The following is a 23,763-nucleotide window of genomic DNA, read 5'->3' as shown; positions in this document are numbered from 1 at the left end:
ATAAAGCAAAACACATTCCACTCATTTTAAATGAAACTTCTCCATGGATACCTGTTGTGCAAAATGAGGAAATACAATAACAAGATATATAGTTTTCTTTAAATGATTAGAGTTTAGTACTATATGTTTCATAGACCCAGCATATTTCTAAATAATCTGTGTTATTTAGTGGTATCCATTTAATTCTGCTTAAAATATCAGAATAAATCTCATAAATTTATTTCTGAAACAATGTATGGAAATAATAAAGGGGAGAACCAATCTAGAACAAAGGAGAAATTTCCTGACAGTGAGACCATTCATCAGTGGAATGGCTTGGCTCCAGAAGTAGTGTGTGATCCATAATTGGAGGTTTTTAAAAAAGATTGGACAGCCATTTGTCTGAAATAATATAGGGTGTCTACCTTTAGTAGGGGGTTGGACTAGAACACCTCCAAGTTCCCTTCCAACTCTGTTATTCTATTAAATATTTAAGAATGAAATTAAATTGAAGAACAATCTTCATGTGCTCTATCTTACTACCTGAATAAATGAAGAACTATTTGAAGATTATCATATTTAAAGATATTATTTAGATAAATTAACTTGGTAACTGTAATAGTTAGCAAAATCCTAGAAAGATCATCACAGTTTAATTGAAAACAGTATATTCAATGGTGCAGATATTTTTTTAACTAAAAAAATTAAGTTAATTTTTAGAATGTGAATATTGTAAATAACATAAAAAATATATATTTTAAGCAACATCTAATAATCACATAATAAAATTATTTTCAGTACTCATGATTCATTACTACTTTTTCATTCATGATATTTATTTTTTATAACTAAATAATCTTTAAGCTTATTGTTGTTATGAGAATGAGCCATACTGTACATGTAGGCCTCACATCTATCTGCTTAAAGTGGGGGTAGATATATAATAATGTGATATAATATTGGAATTTCTGATTAATTTAAACTCTTTATTTCAGTTATATGTCATCTTTTCTTTAAGGGCCTCAAGACAATGTGCACTGAACCATCTCTTATTTTATCCTCATTGTCCATATCAAGGAAGTTGGGCTGACAGACAATATCTGAACAAGTCATCTCTTGAACATTAATGAAAAAATAATAGTTAAAATAATTCTTCAAATAGGGTTTTGACTTTCTTTATCCTTAAATAATATCTTAACCACTGTGCCATACAGATTTAAATAATACATATATTGATATCTGTGTCAAAAATTATGAAGAAACAATTTTCTAATTTTTAAAGATAAAATTGAGAACTCTATAAATTTTGTCAAGTATCAACTGCCATAAACTGTATAATTTTATGAGATTTGTGCAAAGATTGCTGATACAGTAGTTTAAAAAATGATATGGTAATAAGACAGATGCATTGTAAGTGACCATTTGTAGACATATGGATGGATACATTTTTGCTAGACATTTACTGTAATAATAGAATTTGGGGTCACCCTGCACTTTGCAGAGATTACATATATAGGAAATAGGGAAAACTATCAAATAACCAGGATATCTGAATATATTGAATAATTCTTCTTGACTTCGGAGACAAACTGAAATATCAGTACAGGCTAAACTGTGAGTACATGGAGACTTGGACATGGTATCACTTGAGTAGAACTATGAATAGAAATGGAAATCACCTTAAATTTGAAATCCTAAACTTTAACATTTTAAAATATTATTATAGACCTATTTTTTTTTACTATGTCCATTCAATTAAGCATTCCTTCCTAGATTTTTATTTCAACTGATTTTATGTTAATTTATTACAAGTTGTTCACCTTTAAAAGGAATCACTCCAAGTTATGCCATATTTTAAGTGAGCATATCACAGTGCAGAACCTCATAAACAACTGTGAAACATAAATCATGGGATGCAATGTTTTCAGCATAGCCTTTCTGTGACAGTTTGTTCATGCATACTAATTGGTAGATTCCCATGGGCATTTTTTTTCTCTGAATATTGAAAAGGTTTAGTGCTACAAGGAGAAAATGCAAATTATATTAAATTACGGAGAACATACAATGTCACACATCATAGAATAATCATCAAAATTGCTAAAGGGAACCTAGCAGAAAATAAAATAAAAAACAAAGTTATGCCAAAATGAAATTAATTTTTTTCTGCTATTTGATACTTAAAGAGAGATAATTAATATGCAAAGTTGTCCATAATGGTTGTAATATCAATGCTTCTTTTAAAAAAAGACTTCCAAAACATTTCCTTATTCATAATTCCACAGAGCTGTATCATGTCCTCCATCCTATTCAATATGTATGGAAGACTATTGGGCAGAAGGCTGAGAAAATTTAAAATAAAGTATCACTAATACACAATCAAAAATTCCTTTCTGCTCTCTTCTCCGCATTAGCCTGCAGTTTCTTATTCACTGATCAAATATAACAGTACCCCAGATTATATTTTATTTGCATCTTTGGTCACAAGTTTCTTTTTCATTATATAAATTGAGGGAAAATATTGTACATATTATCACTTACGTAGTTTTAATGATGATACTATAGAAAATTATATTAACTATGTTCTTATATAGTAATCACTGTTTCTATTTTGAGGTTATTTGAAATACTTGATTATGCCACACACTATGCTTATCACTTATTACCAACTATGAAGGACCCCTGGTGGAGTAGTGGTTACAATACAGTATTGCAGGCAAACTCTGCCTACAGCTTTGATTCAGACAGGTCTCAAAAGTTGACTCGGCCATCCATCCTTCTGAGACTGATGAAATGAGGACACAGATTGTTGGGGGCAATATGTTGACACTGTAAACCATCCACAGAGTGCTATATGTGTAAGTCTAAGTGCTATTGCTATTAATTTGTATAATTTCCAAAAATATTTAAAACTATATGTGTGTGTGTGTGTGTGTGTGTGTGTGTGTGTGTGTGTGTGTGTGTATAAAAAACCATGTGTGTATGTGTGTAAAATCTTATCATTTAAAAAAAATAAGTTATGGTTAGCTTATTTTATGATTCCACTCATCCCCCCTCCCCGCAGCATAAGTAGAAACCTGGCAGGAAACAACTTCAGCCTTTTTTATTTATTATTTATTTATTTATTAAAAAGTTTTTATTTTCATTTTCCATCATCATATTCAATGTACAGTTATTTATCCATCACCTTTCAACTTTCATTTGTTACCCATTCGGGCCTGCTCATTTACCACTTCCTTCCTTAGCTTAACCTTCCCTTCTCCTCTAACCTTCTCTATCTTCTTCTACTTACCCATCGTCCCTCTCCTTCCCTTTTCTATTTCCTCTCCTCCTTCCACACTCCTCTCTTCCTTTCCCCCCTCTTCTTTCCTTTTCTCTTCTTTCCACCCTACTTCCTTCTTTCCCTCTCTCTCCTCCTTTCCCTTTCCAATCCATTATTCCCACCAATTCAGTCTGAAGTGGTATTTGAGCAGCCCGATTTCATTTCAATTTTTTTGCTTTTTAGTTACATATCTTCAATCATATCTGTACATTTTTAATCAATCCATATACCATCTTCCACCCTCCTCCCCAACCCTCCCCCCTCCCCACCCCCCGGACTTCCCAGAGCAAATACAGGGTATTATAACCAACAATCACAAACTAAAAGAAACTAATTTTGCATAGACTCCCACCCCTCTCTAAAACTTTAACTCCCCTTATCCATAAAAACGAAGAAAGAAAATATAATTTCATCAATACAAATACAGTCTTCCCTTTGTAGTTTTCTTCTTTCAATCCATTTTTAAATTTTAAATTACAGTCCGTTTGGCCCCTTGGTTCTCCGAGGGGCTGAGGGAGATGAAACGCCGGAGAAGACGTCTAGAGAGCACCTGGAGGTCCAGCTGCCCGGTTGATCGACACTAGTTAGGTCCTATTCTAGGACCTACCTAGTGGCAATGAGGGAGGCGAGGCGCCATATACCTCCACCCTCATTGCGCCGGCAGATAACCGCCCGGCCGCCCTGTTTGGTGACCCGCCTCCTACATCAGGAGGTGCGGATGACCCGCTGCAGGACGTGCTGAGGAGTTTAGTGGTTATCTATACGATAAAATCGCTCAGCTCCGGGATGGTCTGGACCGAAATTGGGATGATCCAGGCGAGGGAGAGGAGACACGTCTTGTTGAGCCCATTTGGGATGAGTTTGACCCTGTGGCTCCCGAGGACGTGGACAGGTTGTTGGGGAGGCTTCACGCCACTACATGTTTACTGGACCCGTGTCCTTCCTGGCTGGTACTGGCCACTCAGGAGGTGACACGAGGCTGGCTCGAGGAGATTATCAACGCTTTGTTGGAAGGGTTTTCCTGCCGCCTTGAAAGAGGCGGTGGTGAGACCCTCCTCAAGAAGCCCTCCTGGACCCAGCTATTTTGGGTAATTATCGTCCAGTCTCCAACCTTCGCTTTGTTGCGAAGGTTGTAGAGAGTGCTGTGGCGCGACAGCTACCCCAATACCTGGATGAAGCCGTCTATCTAGACCCGTTCCAGTCCGGTTTCCGACCCGGGTACAGCACGGAGACAGCTTTGGTCGCATTGGTGGATGATCTCTGGAGGGCCAGGGACAGGGGTTATTCCTCTGCCCTGGTCCTATTAGACCTCTCAGCGGCTTTTGATACCATCGACCATGGTATCCTGCTGTGCCGGTTGGGGATTGGGAGTGGAGGCACCGATATCAGTGGTTCTCCTCCTATCTCTCTGACTGGTCGCAGACGTTGTTGACAGGGGGTAGAGGTCGACCGCGAGGGACCTCACTTGTGGGGTGCCGCAGGGGTCGATTCTCTCGCCCCTTCTGTTCAACATCTATATGAAGCCGTTGGGTGAGATCATCAGTGGCTTTGGGGTGAGATACCAGCTGTACGCTGATGACACCCAGCTGTACTTCTCCACCCCAGGCCACCCCAATGAAGCTGTGGAAGTGCTGTCCCGATGCGTGGAAGCCGTACGGGTCTGGATGGGGAGAAACAGGCTCAAGCTTAATCCCTCCAAGACGGAGTGGCTGTGGATGCTGGCACCCCGATTCAGTCAGCTGCAGCCGCGGCTGACTGTTGGAGGCGAGTTACTGGCCCCAAAGGATAGGGTGCACAACTTAGGTGTCCTCCTGGATGAACGGCTGTCGTTTGAAGATCATTTGACGGCCGTCTCCAGGGGGGCCTTCCACCAGGTTCGCCTGGTTCGGCAGTTGCGCCCCTTCCTTGATCGGGATGCCTTGTGCACGGTCACTCATGCGCCTGCTACCTCTCGCCTGGATTATTGTAATGCTCTCTACATGGGGCTCCCTTGAAGTGCACTCGAGGCTTCAGTTAGTCCAGAATGCAGCTGCGGGTGATAGAGGAGCTCGCGTAGCTCCCATATAACACCGCTCCTGCGCAGACTGCACTGGCTGCCTGTGGCCTTTCGAGTGCGCTTTAAGGTGTTGGTTATGACCTTTAAAGCGCTCCATGGCTTAGGGCCTGGGTACTTACGGGACCGCCTGCTGTTACCACATGCCTCCCACTGACCCGTACGCTCTCACAGAGAGGGACTTCTCAGGGTGCCGTCCGCCAAGCAATGTCGGCTGGCGGCCCCCAGGGGAAGGTCCTTCTCTGTGGGGGCTCCCACACTCTGGAACGAACTTCCCCCGGGTTTACGCCAAATACCTGACCTTCGGACATTCTGTCGCGAACTGAAGACGCATCTTTTTATTTGCGCGGGGCTATCTTGAATTTTATCTTTTATCAATTTTTAAACGGGGTTTTTAGTATGGAAATTTTTTAATGTTAGGCTAATTTAAATAAGTTTTTTAAATGGTATTTTAATCTGTATATTGTATTGTTTTATCTTGCCTGTACACCGCCCGGAGTCCTTCGGGAGAAGGGCGGTATAAAAATCAAATAAATAAATAAATAAATAAATAAATTTTCTCCACTTATATATTACTTCAGATTTTGTAGTTTTTACTGTCCAGTCTTCACCAATCAACACCACAACTAATATTCCATCTTTCGATGTTGCTCCATCAGTCAAGTATCATTACTACAATTACATATCTAACATTTAAATTACCAAACATTTAATAAACTATCCTTAATCAATTAACATACCTAAAAATAATATTCCTAACATCATTTTTCTTCTTCAGTCTTTATACATTTACACTCCATTTAACATACAATTTACTTCTTTCTCTATTCTTAAAAATTACAATCTTGCTTTAATCTCCACAGCATTTGAATCATATAAGTCCCACATTTTCAAAATTACTTATATTCCCACCACTATATATTACAAAACTATCACCATATTTCATCAAATACCATTACTACGATTACATACCCAAAATTTAAGGTATTAAACATTTAACTTATATTCAATTAATATACCTAGAACTAATATTCTTAAAATCCTTTCTCTTCTTCATTCCCTAAACATTTTATGCTCCTTTTAACATACAATTTACTTCTTACTCTCTATTCTTAATAGTTACAATCTTACTTTGATCCACAACCTTCTGTAATTCTGCTGCCAACATTAAAGTCTCAGTTTCAAATTGTGTTTGCTTTACTTCCTCCCCTTCTTTAACCATTCCCCCCTCTCCTTCTTTCTTACTTCCTAACAATGGTAAACATCCAGCCTTCAATACTTTAGTATAGAAATTTCTTGCTTTAATCTCCACAGCATTTGAATCATATAAGTCCCACATTTTCAAAATTACTTATATTCCCACCACTATATATTACAAAACTATCACCATATTTCATCAAATACCATTACTACAATTACATACCCAAAATTTAAGGTATTAAACATTTAACTTATATTCAATTAATATACCTAGAACTAATATTCCTAAAATCCTTTCTCTTCATTCCCTAAACATTTTATGCTCCTTTTAACATACAATTTACTTTTTACTCTCTATTCTTAATAGTTACAATCTTACTTTGATCCTCCCCCACCACCTTCTGTAATTCTGCTGCCAGCATTAAGGTCTCAGTTTCAAATTGTGCTCGCTTTACTTCCTCCCCTACTTTAACCATTCCCTTTTCTTCTTACTTCCTAACAATGGTAAACATCCAGCCTTCAATACTTTAGTATAGAAATTTCTTGCTTTAAAAACTGTATTAAGATAATGTTTCACTCCCTTATAATTTACTGTTATTCCAGCTGGTACATTCCATCTATACCGTATCTGAAGATTTCTAAGCTGGTCCACCAAAAATGTATATTCTTTTCTATTTCTTAACATTTTAAAAGGAATTTCCTTCAATACCAATATCTTTTGTCCTAATATTTGAATTCCATTTTTATAAGAAACTTGCGAAATTTCATTCCTAATCTTCCTAGATGTAAAATAAATTACTATATCTCTTGGCAAATGCCTCTGCTTTGCTACCCATGAATTAACATGATAATTTTTTTCAGTTTGAATTTCAATATCCACTGGGCTCTGTACCATCAGCTGTGCAAAGGCCTCTGCAAAAAACTTCTTTAGAGCCTCTCGTTTATGTTCTTTCAAACCTCTTACTCTTAATGCATATTCCATAACTCTGTATTTCAATAAAACCCATTCATCTTCTGCTTTTTCCGCCTTGATCTGGAGCTCTTCTATTTTGTTTTTAAAATCCAAATTTACTTGATTAATTTCTTCAAATCTATCATCCAACTGCTTTATATTCTACATGATTTGAAATTCCTCTATTTTACTTTTTAAGTTCAAATTAGCTTGATCAATCCCTTTCACTTTTCCCTCCAATTTTGTTGTGTATTCAGCCACAGCTTTAATTGCTGTCACCAAATCTTCTATCTTCATTCTCAGCTTCAACAATGTCTTTAATCTGCATTATTTTTTCCTCAATTTTTTAAATTTTTTTTATCCCGAGCCAACATTTGAGCCTTGAGAAATTCCTTCAGCTCATCTTGTACTTTATAAAGTTGGACTAACGAAGCTCCAGCTTCCTTAAAAACTTTCACAGAAGCCATTTTACTTTTATTTTATATTCAACCAAAGTCAAGTCTTTTGTTAAATCAATTATAAATCTTCCCAGTTTCCACCTTATTTCTCCATATATGAATCAAATCCAGCCAGTAGCAAAGTTCTAGGCAAAGCAATATTAAAAAACAAATTTTTCTCTTCAATTAACTTCAACGCTGACAACTAACAAGCATTTCCTTAACTTTCACTTTCAATCCACAAACACCATTTTCTTTTCTTCGTCTCTATTTTTTCAAGCTAAATCCTCTTATTAGGGAGTTTAAATTAATACATACATGCCTGTACTCCTGTTTTTGCTCCGCCTGCCTTAAAATCCAATTATTGATTCATATCGATGGCAGGAGTGGACACTGCTTTTAGCTCTGCTCATTAGAACAGAGGTGCCTCCGGATCCAGAGCTTGTTTCAGGCTTTGGAAGGAGCTTCACCCTCAAGCCTCCAGAATCATTTCTGGGGCTTTCTGGGGGGGCTCAACTTCAGCCCGAATACCCTGCTTCCTCTCTTTGCCCGAGGGGAAGATTTCAAGCCACCAGACAGCTGATCTCCGCTGTCTGGTCGGCTCTTCGAGATCGCGGAGCTGGTGGTCTAAAAAAAGACCGCCATCAGAGTGGCGGAGCCACCTGAAGTCTCAATTTCAGCCTTGTTAATAGCCATGACTAGGTATGACCCTTTATGTTGAGATTTATTTGAAGGGAAATACTAGCCAACTGCAAACATGTTTGTCTTATACACGTGTGCTTAATAATAGTGTTGAGATTTTTAGTTTCTACGCTGTATCATGTTAATGTTGTACTGTTAGATAAAAAGACTGCATTACCTTTGTTTCCTGACTGTTGCTAACAGGTTTCAAATAAAGAAGGTTCATTTGTTAGTTTAGCAGAAAGTGAGTAAATTTTCAGCTAATCAGCAAAAAATTGTATTTTTCATTGGTATTGTTGTTCAAGGCCCAGAATGAACTGAAACATGTCTTGTTTCTCTTTCTTGGGCTTTTTCAAGTTTACCATTTGTGATAACAGAGTGGGAAAATAGGCTTAAATTGTTACTTCTGTTTTTTTCATATGGATAGTTTAAGATACTTTTTTATGTGTGTGTTGATTGGTAGCAACTGGAATGGTCCATTGGAATAGTCCATCAGCATATTTATGTTTGTGACTATGTAACCAAAAATTATGAAACTTGTTTCAAGTTCCATTTTGTATGACAATTGAACTATTTTAACTTTTTTTCCATGTGGGCAGAGAAAATTGACTTATTCCCAAATTATCTTTTATAAAAACATAACCACATAATGGCTAACGCATAATATTCACAGTTAGAATGCTTGAAATCTAGCTTGAAACAAAACATATTTTCCATAACTTTTGCTGAGTGAAATAGTTCAAAAATAATTATTCTGCTGATAGATTTCACAGTAGCAATAGCAATAACACTTAGACTTATATACCACTTTACATTCCTTAAAGCCCTATCTACGCGGTTTACAGAGTTACTCCCAACAATTTGGGTCCTCATTTTACCCACCTTGGAAGGATGGAAGGCTGACTCAACCTTGAACCTGGTGAGATTTGAACTGCCAAATATCAAGCAGATGACAGTCAGCAGAAGTAGCATTCAGTACTCCACTCTAACCACAGTGCCACTGTGGTTCTTAAACTTAATATGACATTGTAAGATACCAAACTAATTTTGTAATATAATAAGATTGTGTCCTAACAGCAGAAAAACAGATGACTGCTGTAATGATTAGCAGACAAGTGCTGCGTTTGACTTATACCAAGTATGTAGTCTGACCATTTTTTGATTCCTGTACAACCCAGGTTTTACATGTGCTTGTTGAATATTGAAACTTTCAGTATCCATGTGAGAGGATGCCTGAGAATAGTATTTTAAGCAATGCTTAGTGAAACAAAAAGGAGATTAATTTATACCAATTATATTATAGGGAAAAGCAAAGCTGTCTAACAACTTCCTACTAGGAAAAAGCGATTTGTGTGCGATTAACTGGAAGAAAGGCAGAGGAACATAAAAATAAGGCAGCAGGATAGAGAAATTGGAGTCATGGAGTAAATACTTAACTATTTATTTACTCTCTAAGAGCCAGTTTACATTACAGTTAAGGCACCAGGCTAGAAACTGGGAAACAAATTTTTTTATAAAATGTGTATGTGTGTGTTTGTTTGTGTGTGTGTGTGTGTGTGTGTGTGTGTGTGTGTGTACATTTTGAGATGGAAATAAAATACATGTTTTTCAGCTCAAGAATTTTGAGCTTGGAATGTTTTCCCTTTCCTATCACTTCTAATCAAATGAATAAAGTGAAACATATTTTGATTTTGTGAACTGAAATAGAATGATTTTTTTTGTTCTCATATGAGACAGAAAAATCCATCTGATAACTATTTATCCATAAATGAATAAATATACATAAATGAGCTAGATATTTGATCTAACTGTAATGCAATAAAGAAAAAAAATATTTGCCCACTTGTAGAAATTGATTTTAAAATAAATATATGTAATGACTGATTTCAAGGTAGATTATTTTATACTATTTTTAATTCATTTTTATAATCACAAATGATGTATTTGTTCAATAGCAAATGATTATTTGTTCTTTGGAGGGGAGATATTGTTTTAATTATTTTTTATGCTGCACAGGTCAATAAGCTTATGGGACCTCAAAATAATTTTTATTGATTTAAAAATTTATGTTACTAGAAAAAAATCTAAGATATTTATATTTCACTTTTCCCCTTTAAAACACTCCATGTTTTGTTAGTATAGAATATTATGAAGAATAGACCAGAATTATCTTTCCCTCCTAAAACAAGAGCCACTGTTTATAGCAGAAGAGAAATAGGTGATCTTCTGGAGTTCTGCTTAAATCTGAGATTTGAAATTTATCAGCTGGATTTCGTCAGCAAATATGACCCCTACTTGCCCAAAAGAGATGAAAATTGTAGGCAACAGCAATCATAAAATACAGTGAAATAACATTCTAACTATGACATATTGAAATCCGGATTCTGTATAAATAAACAGCATTCTTCAATCCATTATTTTATATTATATAGTTGCAAGGTAATTTGACTTTCATCCTTGCTTCCCATGGGTTCATTCAATATACCTCTGAGCAATTATAGACTTCTATGAAATAGGACATTATGGTATCCACTGCTGATTTGCTTCCTTTTCGTGGCACCAAATTATTTTCTTATTAAAGAAAAATGAAAATCTAGAAATTTGGGGAAATGCACTTTAAAATAATAAATATGATTTCAGCATAAATAAAAGTGCAAGTTATTCAACTGTTCCATTACCACTTCACCCCAATATACTATGTATATTGATCATCTCTCAGCGAGCAGTGATTAAAAATAATAATCTTGAATTATACTGTAGAGAAATATTGAGCTAAAGGGAAAAAAAGCAAATGTTTTTCTCAGTAATATTAGGAAGGGAAAATGAAGCCATCAATATCCTCGTATCTTTCTACACATCTGTGATATGACCTACTTGAAAATTAGTATGAGGTATGTTCGAAACATTTGGAAAAGATGCTCTCCAATGCATATTATCTCTCCTATAAATGTACCAGTCTTGAGCATATACCAGACAGGTATTGTGGCCAAATGAGCTAATCTTACTTACTGTAAGGTTACACTAAAACAAGCTTGCAAGCTAAAATTTTCTGCCCATGCCCTTTATAGCCCAAGAAACTAGGCAGGATCCCTTATGAAACATTTGCCCCTTCAAGAATTCTGCTGTGGGCTAAGTTACTGTTTATCTGACCATTTCTTCACTGTCTCTTCTCCCTGTCTCCCAGTTCATTCCCACATACAGTTGCATCTAGAAATATTAAAATAGCCACGTTGTTTGAAAGGCTTATATGGCTCCTTTAAAGAGTATCCTTGGTTCCCTACATATGTTTGCATATATTGACAACACTTTCCATGAGACTGACATAAGGAAGTGGTTGTACAAGTATACATACAACTAGTACAATACTCAAAACAATTGGATAAGCCTTTCAAACAACATAGTTGCTTTAATATGTTAAAGATTGGTAGTTTACTTGTACTAGAAAGCTTTATGAAGCATCTTTTTCTATGTATGTATGTATGTATGTATGTATGTATATGTGTGTGTCTTGGCATTTTTAGGTCTTTTCCTGTGTAAGGTTGAGAGTATCTTGGTGACGTTTCAATGAGGTGTCACTCATCATCTTCAGGCTGGTGTCTTCAGCTTCGTGCCACTGAAAGGATCTTTAATCCTCCTGGGAGACTTCTCTAGACCCGAAAATGCCAAGACTTACATACCTATACCCGTGAAAACCTACAAAAACATATATATATATATTTGTTTTCTGAGGTTTTCGCGGATGTTTGTATGTAGGTCTTTGGTTATTCGGGTTTTCTCCCGCGTAAAATTGGAAGTGTCTTGGCAACGTTTCGACGAAGTCTCATTCGTCATCTTCAGGCTCACAAACGTACTAATATCCAATGGATTCCAGAGAAATAAGATTACCAAACTAATCCAAAAAGAACCCCCCACTAAAACCCAAGACAGAGAACAAGAAAACGGCACAGCCCTCCTCCCATATATAAAAGGCACCACAGACAGAATCAGCAAGATCCTCCACAAACATAACATCAAGACAGCATTCTGCACAAACCAAAAAATATCCACCATCCTAAGAAACCCCAAAGACAAAATTGAGTTAGAAAATCAAGGAGTATATGAAATCCCATGCACCGCCTGCCCCACCACATACATCGGACAAACCAACAGAAGAATAAGTGCACACATTGAAGAACACAAGAACTCAGTCAAAAAAGAGGAACCAACTTCTTCCCTGGTCCAACACCTTAAAGCCACAGGACATGATATTGACTTTAAAAAGACCAGAACTATCGCCAAAACTGAACACTTTAACAACAGAATAATCAGAGAAGCCATCGAGATAGAAAAATGCCCACACAGCATGAACAAACGAGATGATACCTCCCGCCTACCAGCCATTTGGAAACCCGCCCTTATTGACAAACGAGTCCTTAACACGAGGAATGACACCAGACCCACACTCACGAGGTCCACACAGGATGTCACCACCACACATCCACCCAGAAAGCAGACCCAAACCCACACTGATCAGGAAGCACGACCAAGGACCAGAAGCCAGACCGCAGCTGCAACATTAGCCATTTCAAACCCCTCCAATCCATACATGCAGCAGACTGACACCCACTATGAAGATGTAGCACGACCACGAAGCCAAACAGCAGCAGTGCAGCTCACCAGCTCAAATCCCCCTGCAACTCAGACTAATCTGAGCACAACCAAGCCCCCACCCAAACAGGACACACCCCCAGCCAATCAGAGCACAAAAAAACCCCCATCCAATCAGAGCACAGCCAAGCTCCCACCCAATCAGTTCAAACCCCCACTAGCAGTTAAAAAGGAAGAAACAGCTGCAATCACACATTGCTCCCAGAAGCACGAAGCTGTAAACACCTAGCCTGAAGATGACGAATGAGACTTCGTCGAAACGTTGCCAAGACATTTCCAATTTTACGCGGGAGAAAACCCGAATAACCAAAGACCTACATATGTGTGTGTGTGTGTGTGTGTGTGTGTGTGTGTGTACATACATACATACATATATATATAACTTTCCTATTATGCATACTGTCAGGTATGCATACTGTCACCCAGTGGTGAAATCCAATTTTTTTTATTACCATTTCTGTGAGTGTGGCTTGGTGGGCATGGCTTGGTGGGCATGGCAGGGGAAGTATACTGCAAAATCTCCATTCCCACCCCCTCTGGGGCCAGCCGTAGGTGGTATTTGCCAGTTCTCAAAATTTCCGCTACCAATTCTCCAAACTGCTCAAAATTTACACTACTGGTTCTCCAGAACCTGTCATAACCTGCTGGATTTCACCCCTGCTGTCACTTTGCATAGATTTTTAGTTGATTTTGAGGTGAAGAAATGCATTTGTACAAGCAAAATGTGGGAAACTTGCATCTCTTCATTTGCTGGGAAACCCACTTTATAGCAGAAGATGGACCGCAGGACAAATATTCCATGTCACAAATTTTAAAGCTCAAGAGACAGACTGTTTTTATAAAATACAGGCATGTATTCTTAGTTGTTATGCAATCCAACACTTTTCTATGATTGCTGTAAGTTGCTTTGAGTCCTCATTTTGAGGGGGAGGGGAATGTGTTTGTGTCCATATCCTTTAGCTACTATAGTTGTTTGTCATAAATTAAAAACATGTTTGTTTCTGATAGCTTTCTATTTTCTTTTCATTTTAAAAGTACTAATTATTCATCATGACTATTTGTTCTTTATGAGTAAGGAAATACTCATAAACCATTTCCAAAATAGCAAATCTCAGTATACATTAATGGGAATCACCCCTGTGTAGTTAATATTAGTTTTTACACTTTCATATAACAAGAAATGCAGTGAGCTTAGCTGCTATTTTATGAGTTAATAATACAAGATATAAGAAGGTTGAGTTTTTTGCTTCTCTAAAACAGAACATTAAATGTGCCAAAACTGCTAATTTTACTATACCCTTCCAAAATGCCTTAAGGGCCATTTATTAGAATGTGAACAATGCTGCTGTTTCTACAACTGCTGTATAAATTCCTAAATATTTGAAGTCCTAAAAAGAAAATATTTAGACATATGTCAGAAGCAAAATTTGATTAGTATGTAGCTTTGAATTTTTTGCCTGAAAAGTAGTGCTATATACACTTATTTGATTATTTTCTTGGCTGCAACAGACTAGATTTGACCACAATTTGAAATGATCTACTATGTTGTATTGGTATATGAAAAAGATGTTGAGAAATGGGGTGAAGAAATGCTACCTGGAGAACTGTCAGATAAGAGAGGGCATAATCCACATTTGCATTATAGTCAAAGATAGAAGCACAGAAGGGACCTTCTCTAGCTTTTCAGGCTATAAAGGAGATGGTGGGAGATTTGTATTTTCAGACTTTTAAGTTTTGTTTTTGTTATTTTTATTTCATTTTTTACTATAAATATCTCATGTTTCCTACCTGGTCTACCTGGGAACATGTATCACCATGGTTAGTCAAGAATAGGATAGAATAAGATAGAATCCTTTATTGGGAATTGTGATTGGACACACAAGCCTCTGGTGGATAAGGTCTCAATTTCATTGAGGGCCACATTAGGATTGTGGTTGATTTCGGGGGGGCAGGGGTGTGTGGTAGGGGTAGGTGTGGCCAGCTTTCCTGCCTCCCCCTTTCTCATTCCCATCTTGTTCCTTCCCCCACACTCAAAAAGGGACGAGTTTATATGTTCATTTTATTTTCATTTTTATTTGAAACATTTATTTGCAACTATAGGTTTTAGCAAAATGCATATAAAATTAAAACAGTTCATATCAGTTCAATACATCCTCTCTAATATTCAGCACTCTTTGTCAGCAGGTGTTTTTGTATCTTCCTTGCAGCCATTGCAAACAACTGAACTTGTTTTGATACAAGCTTATCTTCATCAAAAAACAGATTTTTTTTCTTCCAATCCAAACTGATTCAGTTAGACTAAGAGACTAAATGAAACAAACAAAATGTTAAAAAGTTATGATATTTATGTAGTTACTTACCAAGGACATCTAAATGAAACAAACAAAATGTTAAAAAGTTATGATATTTATGTAGTTACTTACCAAGGACATCTAAATGAAACAAACAAAATGTTAAAAAGTTATGATATTTATGTAATTACTTACCAAGCACATCTAAATTATATTAGAGTAACCAAAATATATTTACAATCCCCAAGACATATCATAACTTTTGAGCACCCCTAATGTTTGGAAATTGAAAGTTGAAAAATGTGACATACCCTAGAACCATGATGGCGAACCTATAGCACAGAGCCATATTGGTGGGCACGTGATTATTGCCCTAGCTCAGTTCCAGCATGCATGCGTGCACTGGCCAGCTGGTTTTCGGCCCCTCTGGGCCACCGGAAGTCAGGAAACAAGCTATTTTCAGCCTCCTGAGGGCCTCCAAGGGGGGGCATTTTTTGCTCTCCCCAGGCTCCAGAGGCTTTCTAGGAGCCTGGGGAAAGTGAAAAATGCCTCTCCCCTCCCCCAGAGGCCTTCCGAAGGCCAGAAGCAGCCCGTTTCCCAACTTCCAGTCCATGCGTGCCAAAAGTGGACGGAGCGCAGGGGTCACGTGAGCATGCATGGGTGGGCAGGGCACATTGAAATATGAGTGTGGGCATGTGTGCGTGACCCCTGCCCCCCCACTCCCCCCGCTTTTGGCATATGATGGCAAAAAGGTTAACCATCACTGCCCTAGAAACAACATGATATCACTTGTCTTTTTAAAAAGAAGAATTGATACCATTCCAACCAACCTCTATCTTGTCTAAAATCTTTAAAAAAATAAATTGCCCCTCAATACTTTATGATAAGTTATGTCACTCAGCAAATTCATCCATTATTGTTGAAAGCATTGTTTTGCCATATAGCTTTTGGGCATTAGGACTAGTCTCCTATAATATAACATTATTGCTTTCTTTACTCTCTTTAGTCTTCTCATTCCAATTAATATTGTGGGATACTGTAATATAGGGATCTTTCCTATTGTTGGGACATAAAAGGAAGCATTTTAAAATCTTCTACAATGATATTCATATAAAAATTAAAGAATAAGAGGGCCAGCAATCAGCCCTATAGATACCTTTTTAATTCACTTTATTAGGGAGCCACTTTGAGGTATACAGCATGTCACAGAAGTGAGTACACCTCCTCACATTTTGTAAATATTTAATATTTATATATATCTTTCCATGTGACAACACTGGATATTTCATATATCTTTCCATGTGACAACACTGAAGAAATGACACTTGACTACAATGTAAAGTAGTGGGTATACAGCTTGTATAACAGTGTAAATGTGCTGTCCCCTCAGAATAACACAACACACAGCCATTAATCTTTAAACTGGTGCAACAAAAGTGAAAATTGTATATGCTTGCATGTAAGCATACAGTCATTTTGATGGCCCAATGATTTATTTGCTCTATTTTTATTTTATGCAAATGTTAAAATACAAATAAAAACTTCATTTTATTTTTTTTTAAACAAACAAAAATCACAAAACAAACAGGACATTAAAAAGTGCATTAAAAAAACCCTAACTCATACAAATATGTTGTCTCCCCAGCTAAATACTGATTAATATTTTGCAACAATATTAGTTTTACACGGTTCCAATTTTTTAAACTACTAAATCTGTTTTTAAATCATGTAAGAGAGCCATTTCAGGATGAAAAATAATTAATACTCTCCTTCTTGCCCAAGAAAAAGCAATAGTATTTTACAACAATGTATCTGTATGGTTCCCTGATGAAAATACATCTCTCAGGATGTGTATTTTGTCTACAAATTAAAGAAGGAAATATTATTATGTATGCTTAAGAACTGTGGCAGCACCTACTGTGACAACACCAAAAAGCTGACTTGCAAAAAGGAACACACAGACATCACTCCATGCATTCCAGAAATAACACATAAATGGTTTCTGTTGCTGTGAGGATAAACTGAAATGCCTTTTCTCATGGATCAAGAACATTAACTCATGGCTATCTGTGGAGGGAGGAGGAGTATAAAAGGAAGCAATTGATGAAATGCGCAAAAGAAACTCAACACTTTAAACTTGCATCACAAAGTCACTGAAAAATGTGGCTTGCTGCAAAGACCTCTGAATATGATTTCAAAAGTACCATTCTTGTTAGTAGAACTATTTCAGCAGAGTCAAAAGGAGAAGATGAGATTGCATAAGAAATAAATGACACATATATACACAAAGTTGTAGGGCCAAAGGAGAAGTGAGGATGTTAAAAGGACACAAGATAAAACAAAGCTACAAACAAACAAGAACTTTTGTTGCTGGCCTGATATCTTAACCACTACACTACAGGGCAAAGTTTAATTTGAGTAATCATTTCTAGAAGAGATTTAAAAAAAACAAATCTGCTTGAACATTTTATCTTTAAAACAAAATAATTATGACCTTATGCACGGTCACTCACGCCCTCGTGACGTCTTGTCTGGATTACTGCAATGCTCTCTACATGGGGCTCCCCTTGAGGGGCATCCGGAGGCTCCAGTTAGTCCAGAATGCGGCTGCGCGGGTGATAGAGGGAGCCCCTCGTGGCTCTCGTGTGACACCTATCCTGCGCAGACTGCACTGGCTACCTGTGCCTTCCGGGTGCGCTTCAAGGTTTTGGTGACAATCTTTAAAGCGCTCCATGGCATAGGGCCGGGTTACTTACGGGACCGCCTGCTGCTACCGAATACCTCTCACTGACCCGTCCGCTCCCACAGAGAGGGACTCCTCAGGGTGCCATCGGCTAGGCAGTGCCGTCTGGCGACGCCCAGGGGAAGGGCCTTCTCTGTGGGGGCTCCCACCCTCTGGAACGAACTCCCTCCAGGACTTCGTCAACTTCCGGACCTCCGAACCTTTCGTCGCGAGCTCAAAACACACCTATTTATTTGCACGGGGCTGGGTTAGTTTTTTAAATTTATTGGTTTTAATGGGGTTTTTAGTATTTATATTGTTTTAATAATTTGGCTATTTAATGTTTTTTATGTGTTATTTTAAATTGTATTTATATGTTTGCTTTTAATTGCCTGTGAACCGCCCTGAGTTCTTAGGGAGATAGGGCGGTATATAAATTTAAATAATAAATAAATAAATAAATATATATATGGGGAGAGAGAGAGAAAGAGAGATGGGGATACATGTGTGTGTGTGTGTGTGTGTGTGTGTGTGTGTGTGTGTGTGTATGTATGTAGGTCTTGGCATTTTCGGGTCTTTTCCCGTGTAAGGTTGAGAGTATCTTGGCGGCATTTCAACGAGGTCTCACTCAGCATCTTCAGGGTGGTGTCTTTGGCTTCGTGCTTCTCGAGAAAAGCATGGTTGGAGCTGCCGTCTCTCTATAAATACTGATGGGGAGGTGGGGAGTGTTGCTGTGAGTGGTTTGGTTGGCTGTGTGGTTGCATCTTGATTGGTAGATGGAGTGGGTGTAGATGGAGTGGGGAAAACACCCACTCCATGTACCAATCAAGATGCAACCACACAGCCAACCAAACCACTCACAGTAACACTCCCCACCTCCCCACCAGTATTTATAGAGAGAAGGCAGCTCTGACCACGCTTTGCTCGAGAAGCACGAAGCCGAAGACACCAGCCTGAAGATGATGAGTGAGACCTCGTTGAAACATCGCCAAGATACTCTCAACCTTACACAGGAAAAGACTCGAAAATGCCAAGACCTACATACCTATACTTGTGAAAACCTATGAAAACAAATATATATACATAGAGAGAGAGAGAGAGAGACAGAGACAGAGACAGAGACAGAGACAGAGACAGAGACAGAGACAGAGACAGAGACAGACAGACAGACAGACAGACAGACAGACAGACAGAGATGAATGGCAATGGAAACTAAATAAAACAGTCAAATGATGACCTGTTGAGTAAAAATTAACTATTAACTAGTTGATAAACTTTTTATATACCATAAGAACAAAATAAGAATATTCTGGATGAAAATTAGGCAATGTTAAGGTGCTATTGTGAGAAAATTTAGTCTAGTTTTTAGTACTGTATTTAAAGAGGACAAATTGGAACAAGTCCAAAAAAGTAGCAATGATAATTAGGGAAGTGGATGCTAAGTTGTATGATTCATGTCATTAGGTATATTTAACTTTGAAAAAGGAGGAAAATATGTCACTCCTCAATTGCATGAAGGATTTTCCTAGAGAAGGAAGCCCTGATCTATTCTCTAGTGCCCTAAAACTAAATATTGATAGAAGGGCTCCTTTTCTTTGGCAGAGGATGGATAAAGTTATCGACATGCTACTTGGATACTTATCCTGACCTTGAAGCTCAGCTTGATTTCTGGAACAAATTTTTTCTACTGTATGATCTATGATATAATTTTCCCTCGGATTCCTATTAAGTATTTCATATTGATTTCCAAATGTGTGAATGGGATTGTGATTACTATTTATCTAGTTCTAGAAAAATTGAAGTTGCTATTTTTTTTACCATTTTTGTTTTCACTTTCTTGTCTGTAACATGTAATGATGCTGTAACTGTAAATCAGAATACAGGTGCCCTGAAAATGTATCCACGTTTCCCTGAATCCTTACCACTTAGGGTGTTGCCCTACCTGATTACAAAGAGCAGAGAAAATGATGGAAGGAGACTTCATTGCATAAACTGATACTATTGTCACAGTAATCATGTAATTACAAGCTGTTTAAAATAGTGGTTGAATTTTTGCATCAACATAATATTACTTATTCATATACTGACTGGAAATTTCCACAAATGAATTTGCATGTAAGAAAACATATTTGGTACAATCATAAAACATTCCTGATGATTTTATATTTAGCTTACATACTGACTTGAGCATTATTCTGAAACTATGAATGGCTGGTAATGTAGGTGCAGTTATATACATGATTTATAATTATGTACATGATTTATACATTATGAATGTTAGGGAGGTCACCTATCTCTGTTCAGAATGATAGAAATAATTATGTTAGCAGTCAGGAGTCACAGAGGGTGGATGTGTGACCTAGAAAGTCCTACTTGATTGTTGCAGATTTCAAGGCAATGCTCTTAAACATGTACTAAATCATCTACATGTCTAATCAGGCTTGCCATTGCAGGTCATCCTGCTGCAGATTGAGAACAAACATGACAGTATGTATGTGCACAATAAATATGTACATAAAGCATCTCTAAACTAGTATTTCATTAACAAGGACTCTAGGGCAGTATGCATGTTATGCTCTACTAAAAATATTTTTTTAAAAAAAATACAGTAGCAATAAAAATATGTTTAAAGTCAACCAAATGACTTTAAAAGTTGTTCTAAAAAGTTTGGCTGTATATGAGAGAAGGGAGAGGGAGGGAGGGAGAGGGAGGGAGAGAGAGAGAATTGTGTTTGGCTTTGTTTTTGTTTTGTTTTTTTAAAAAAACAGGACTGCCACCATTCACATTTTTTCATGAGACTACATCAGATCTGCATTTCATCATTACACAGAAGTCTATTTTATTTTTCCTTCATGATTTTCTTCAAACACTGTAAAGACCATTCCCTTCTGATTATTCTACACTTTAGCAATTATTTGAACCACAAGCTGTTCAAGGTTTTAAAGAAAAGCAGCACCATCTTGAATATGACTCACTAGAAAATGAAAAGCCAATGCATTTTCATTATTATTTCTTTAATGTGGCTACATCCTGAATTTTAACAACATAATTATGTACCACCAGAAGATTTTGGACCAATTCCAAAAGTATATACTGTACCACAGTAAACTTTCCTGGACGTTAAATGAGCATATATCACCAAGGTACATTTTTAAAAGGCTATAAATTAACTGCATATGAATATGACTAAATATCTTAGATTAAATAATATTTAATCCTATGTGATGATTAACGATCATTTGTTTGTTAAATCAGTCATAAATATTATCTTAATTTGAGGAAATATACTTAGGGAAGCAAAGTATAAACCCCCAATTTAAAAGTATTTTTGCAGTAATACCAAACAGAAAAAAATATTAGTACACCTTTTTAGAAATAAAATGCACTGCTTCTTATACAGCTAGAAACAAATGTTAAGTATAATGGGCATTAAAAATCAATTGTTCATAAAATGCATTCACACAGTTAAATAAATTTCTCCGTTCAGTGTTTTCTCTCCTGCCAAAATTGATTTTGAATGAAAAGGTTCTATTGCAACCTACAGTTTAGAAGAAAATATTAGTTGTCTATTTCTTTCAATTAACCTTTCCCATAGCAAAATGGTCCCAAGGTTTGAAATGTTAAGTGAAGTTTGTGATTTTGACAAGGTAAGTTAATACAGGGACAATATGCCTATCTATTCACAAAATAAATAGGAAGAATCATCATCTGAAAAACCTATTTCAATGTTTCTAGATTTAATGAAATACGCCAATTATAGAATAAATTGTACTTTATATAGAAGGGTCTTTTGTTATATGCTGAATCTTTAGGTGAAATAAAGTTGGAGATGCTAACACAATCACATTTTTTCTTTAAAAAAGGCACACAGACTGAATAATATATAATTTTTTCTCATCATGTTTGCACATCCATATTAGGGGTTTCAAAGAGACTTGGTGGGAAAGGAAACCAGGAAATAACTTTTAGAAAGGGAGAACATAAAAAAGAGAAATGTGGTATGATGATAGGTACACACGCCCCTTACTTCCTCAATACCAACTACTACTGACCTTAAATGCAAACTAATAAACGCAAGAAGCATCGTAAACAAAATGCCTGAACTTCTCCTCTTGTTAAATACTGCTACATTTGACATTATATTTGTCTGTGAAACATGGCTAAACTCATCCCTCCCTGATTCCATTATCACAGTAAGAGAAATAACATTTACCTGTCTGATTGCAAAACCTGCAGAGGTGGTGAAGTAACTGTCTACTTTTGATCTCACCCCATTCCTAAGAGGTCTGTAGGGGACATGCATAAGAGCACAAGAGTGCCTACTGTCCCTGTCCTAATGTTCCCTTTAATTGTATTCATTTTATGTATTCAATTCATGCCTATATATATATATATATATATATATATATATATATATATATATATATATATATATATATATATATATATATAGTCTAATATGTACTCGATAAATAAATAAATGATAGACAAAGATAAAGATAAAGAGTTGAATGAAACAAAAAATATAGTTCTAATATTATATAGGCACTTACCCAATGGAAGGTATTCTGAGCAGTGAACAGAATAAAAATACAATATGATATTTTTATTTATTTTTTATTTATGTATTTTATTACACCTTTATTTTTATAAATAATTCAATGTGGTGAAAGTACCTAATACTCCTTTGTCCTCCCAGTTTCCTCACAACAGTAACCCTGTGACTTGGTTTTGGCTAAGAGAGTGTGCCTGGTCCAAAGTATTGGCTTTTATGTCTAAGGCAGGATTAGAACTCAAGGTCTTCTGGTTTCTAGCCTGGTGCCTTAATCATTGATAAAACTTTTGTTGGTTTGGCAAAAATTTCATTTTACAGAGACCCATAATTGAACAGTTCCAACAGAAAACCTGTAAAGTTTAAGATTAACTTTAAAATTAAGAATTTTAATTAAATTCAGTATCTCAATTATTAATTCTCATTTAATCAACAATATTGGATTTCCTGACTTTTTAAGTAAAACAACTGTGACATCTTTGTTTATGAAAGATTTTAACTTTTGCTTTGTTTTATTTAATTTGCAATATATTTCAGATTTTAGTGTTAAACACAAATATCCTAAGGGTTCAGAAAGGCTCATAGACGCTTTCTGTTTTAGCTACACTTATCTAGCAATGAATAGACACATGAACTTTGACTGAACTATGAAGTGGAAAAAAAATACCCCTCAATAACAGCAACCATATCCGCCAATTTTTGTATTATAGCCCATGGGTTAAAAATTCCCATAACCACAGTAGCAGAAAAGGTTTCCTCACTGTAAAGTCATATATATATATATATATATATATATATATATATATATATATATATATATATATATATATATATATATATATATATATATATATATATATATATATATATATATATATATATATATATATACCTCTTTGGTTGTTCGGGTTTTCTCCCGTGTAAAATTGG

The sequence above is a fragment of the Ahaetulla prasina genome, chromosome 5, assembly GCF_028640845.1.
Source record: "Ahaetulla prasina isolate Xishuangbanna chromosome 5, ASM2864084v1, whole genome shotgun sequence".
Classification (NCBI taxonomy): domain Eukaryota; kingdom Metazoa; phylum Chordata; class Lepidosauria; order Squamata; family Colubridae; genus Ahaetulla; species Ahaetulla prasina.
This window is presented reverse-complemented; position numbering follows the sequence as displayed.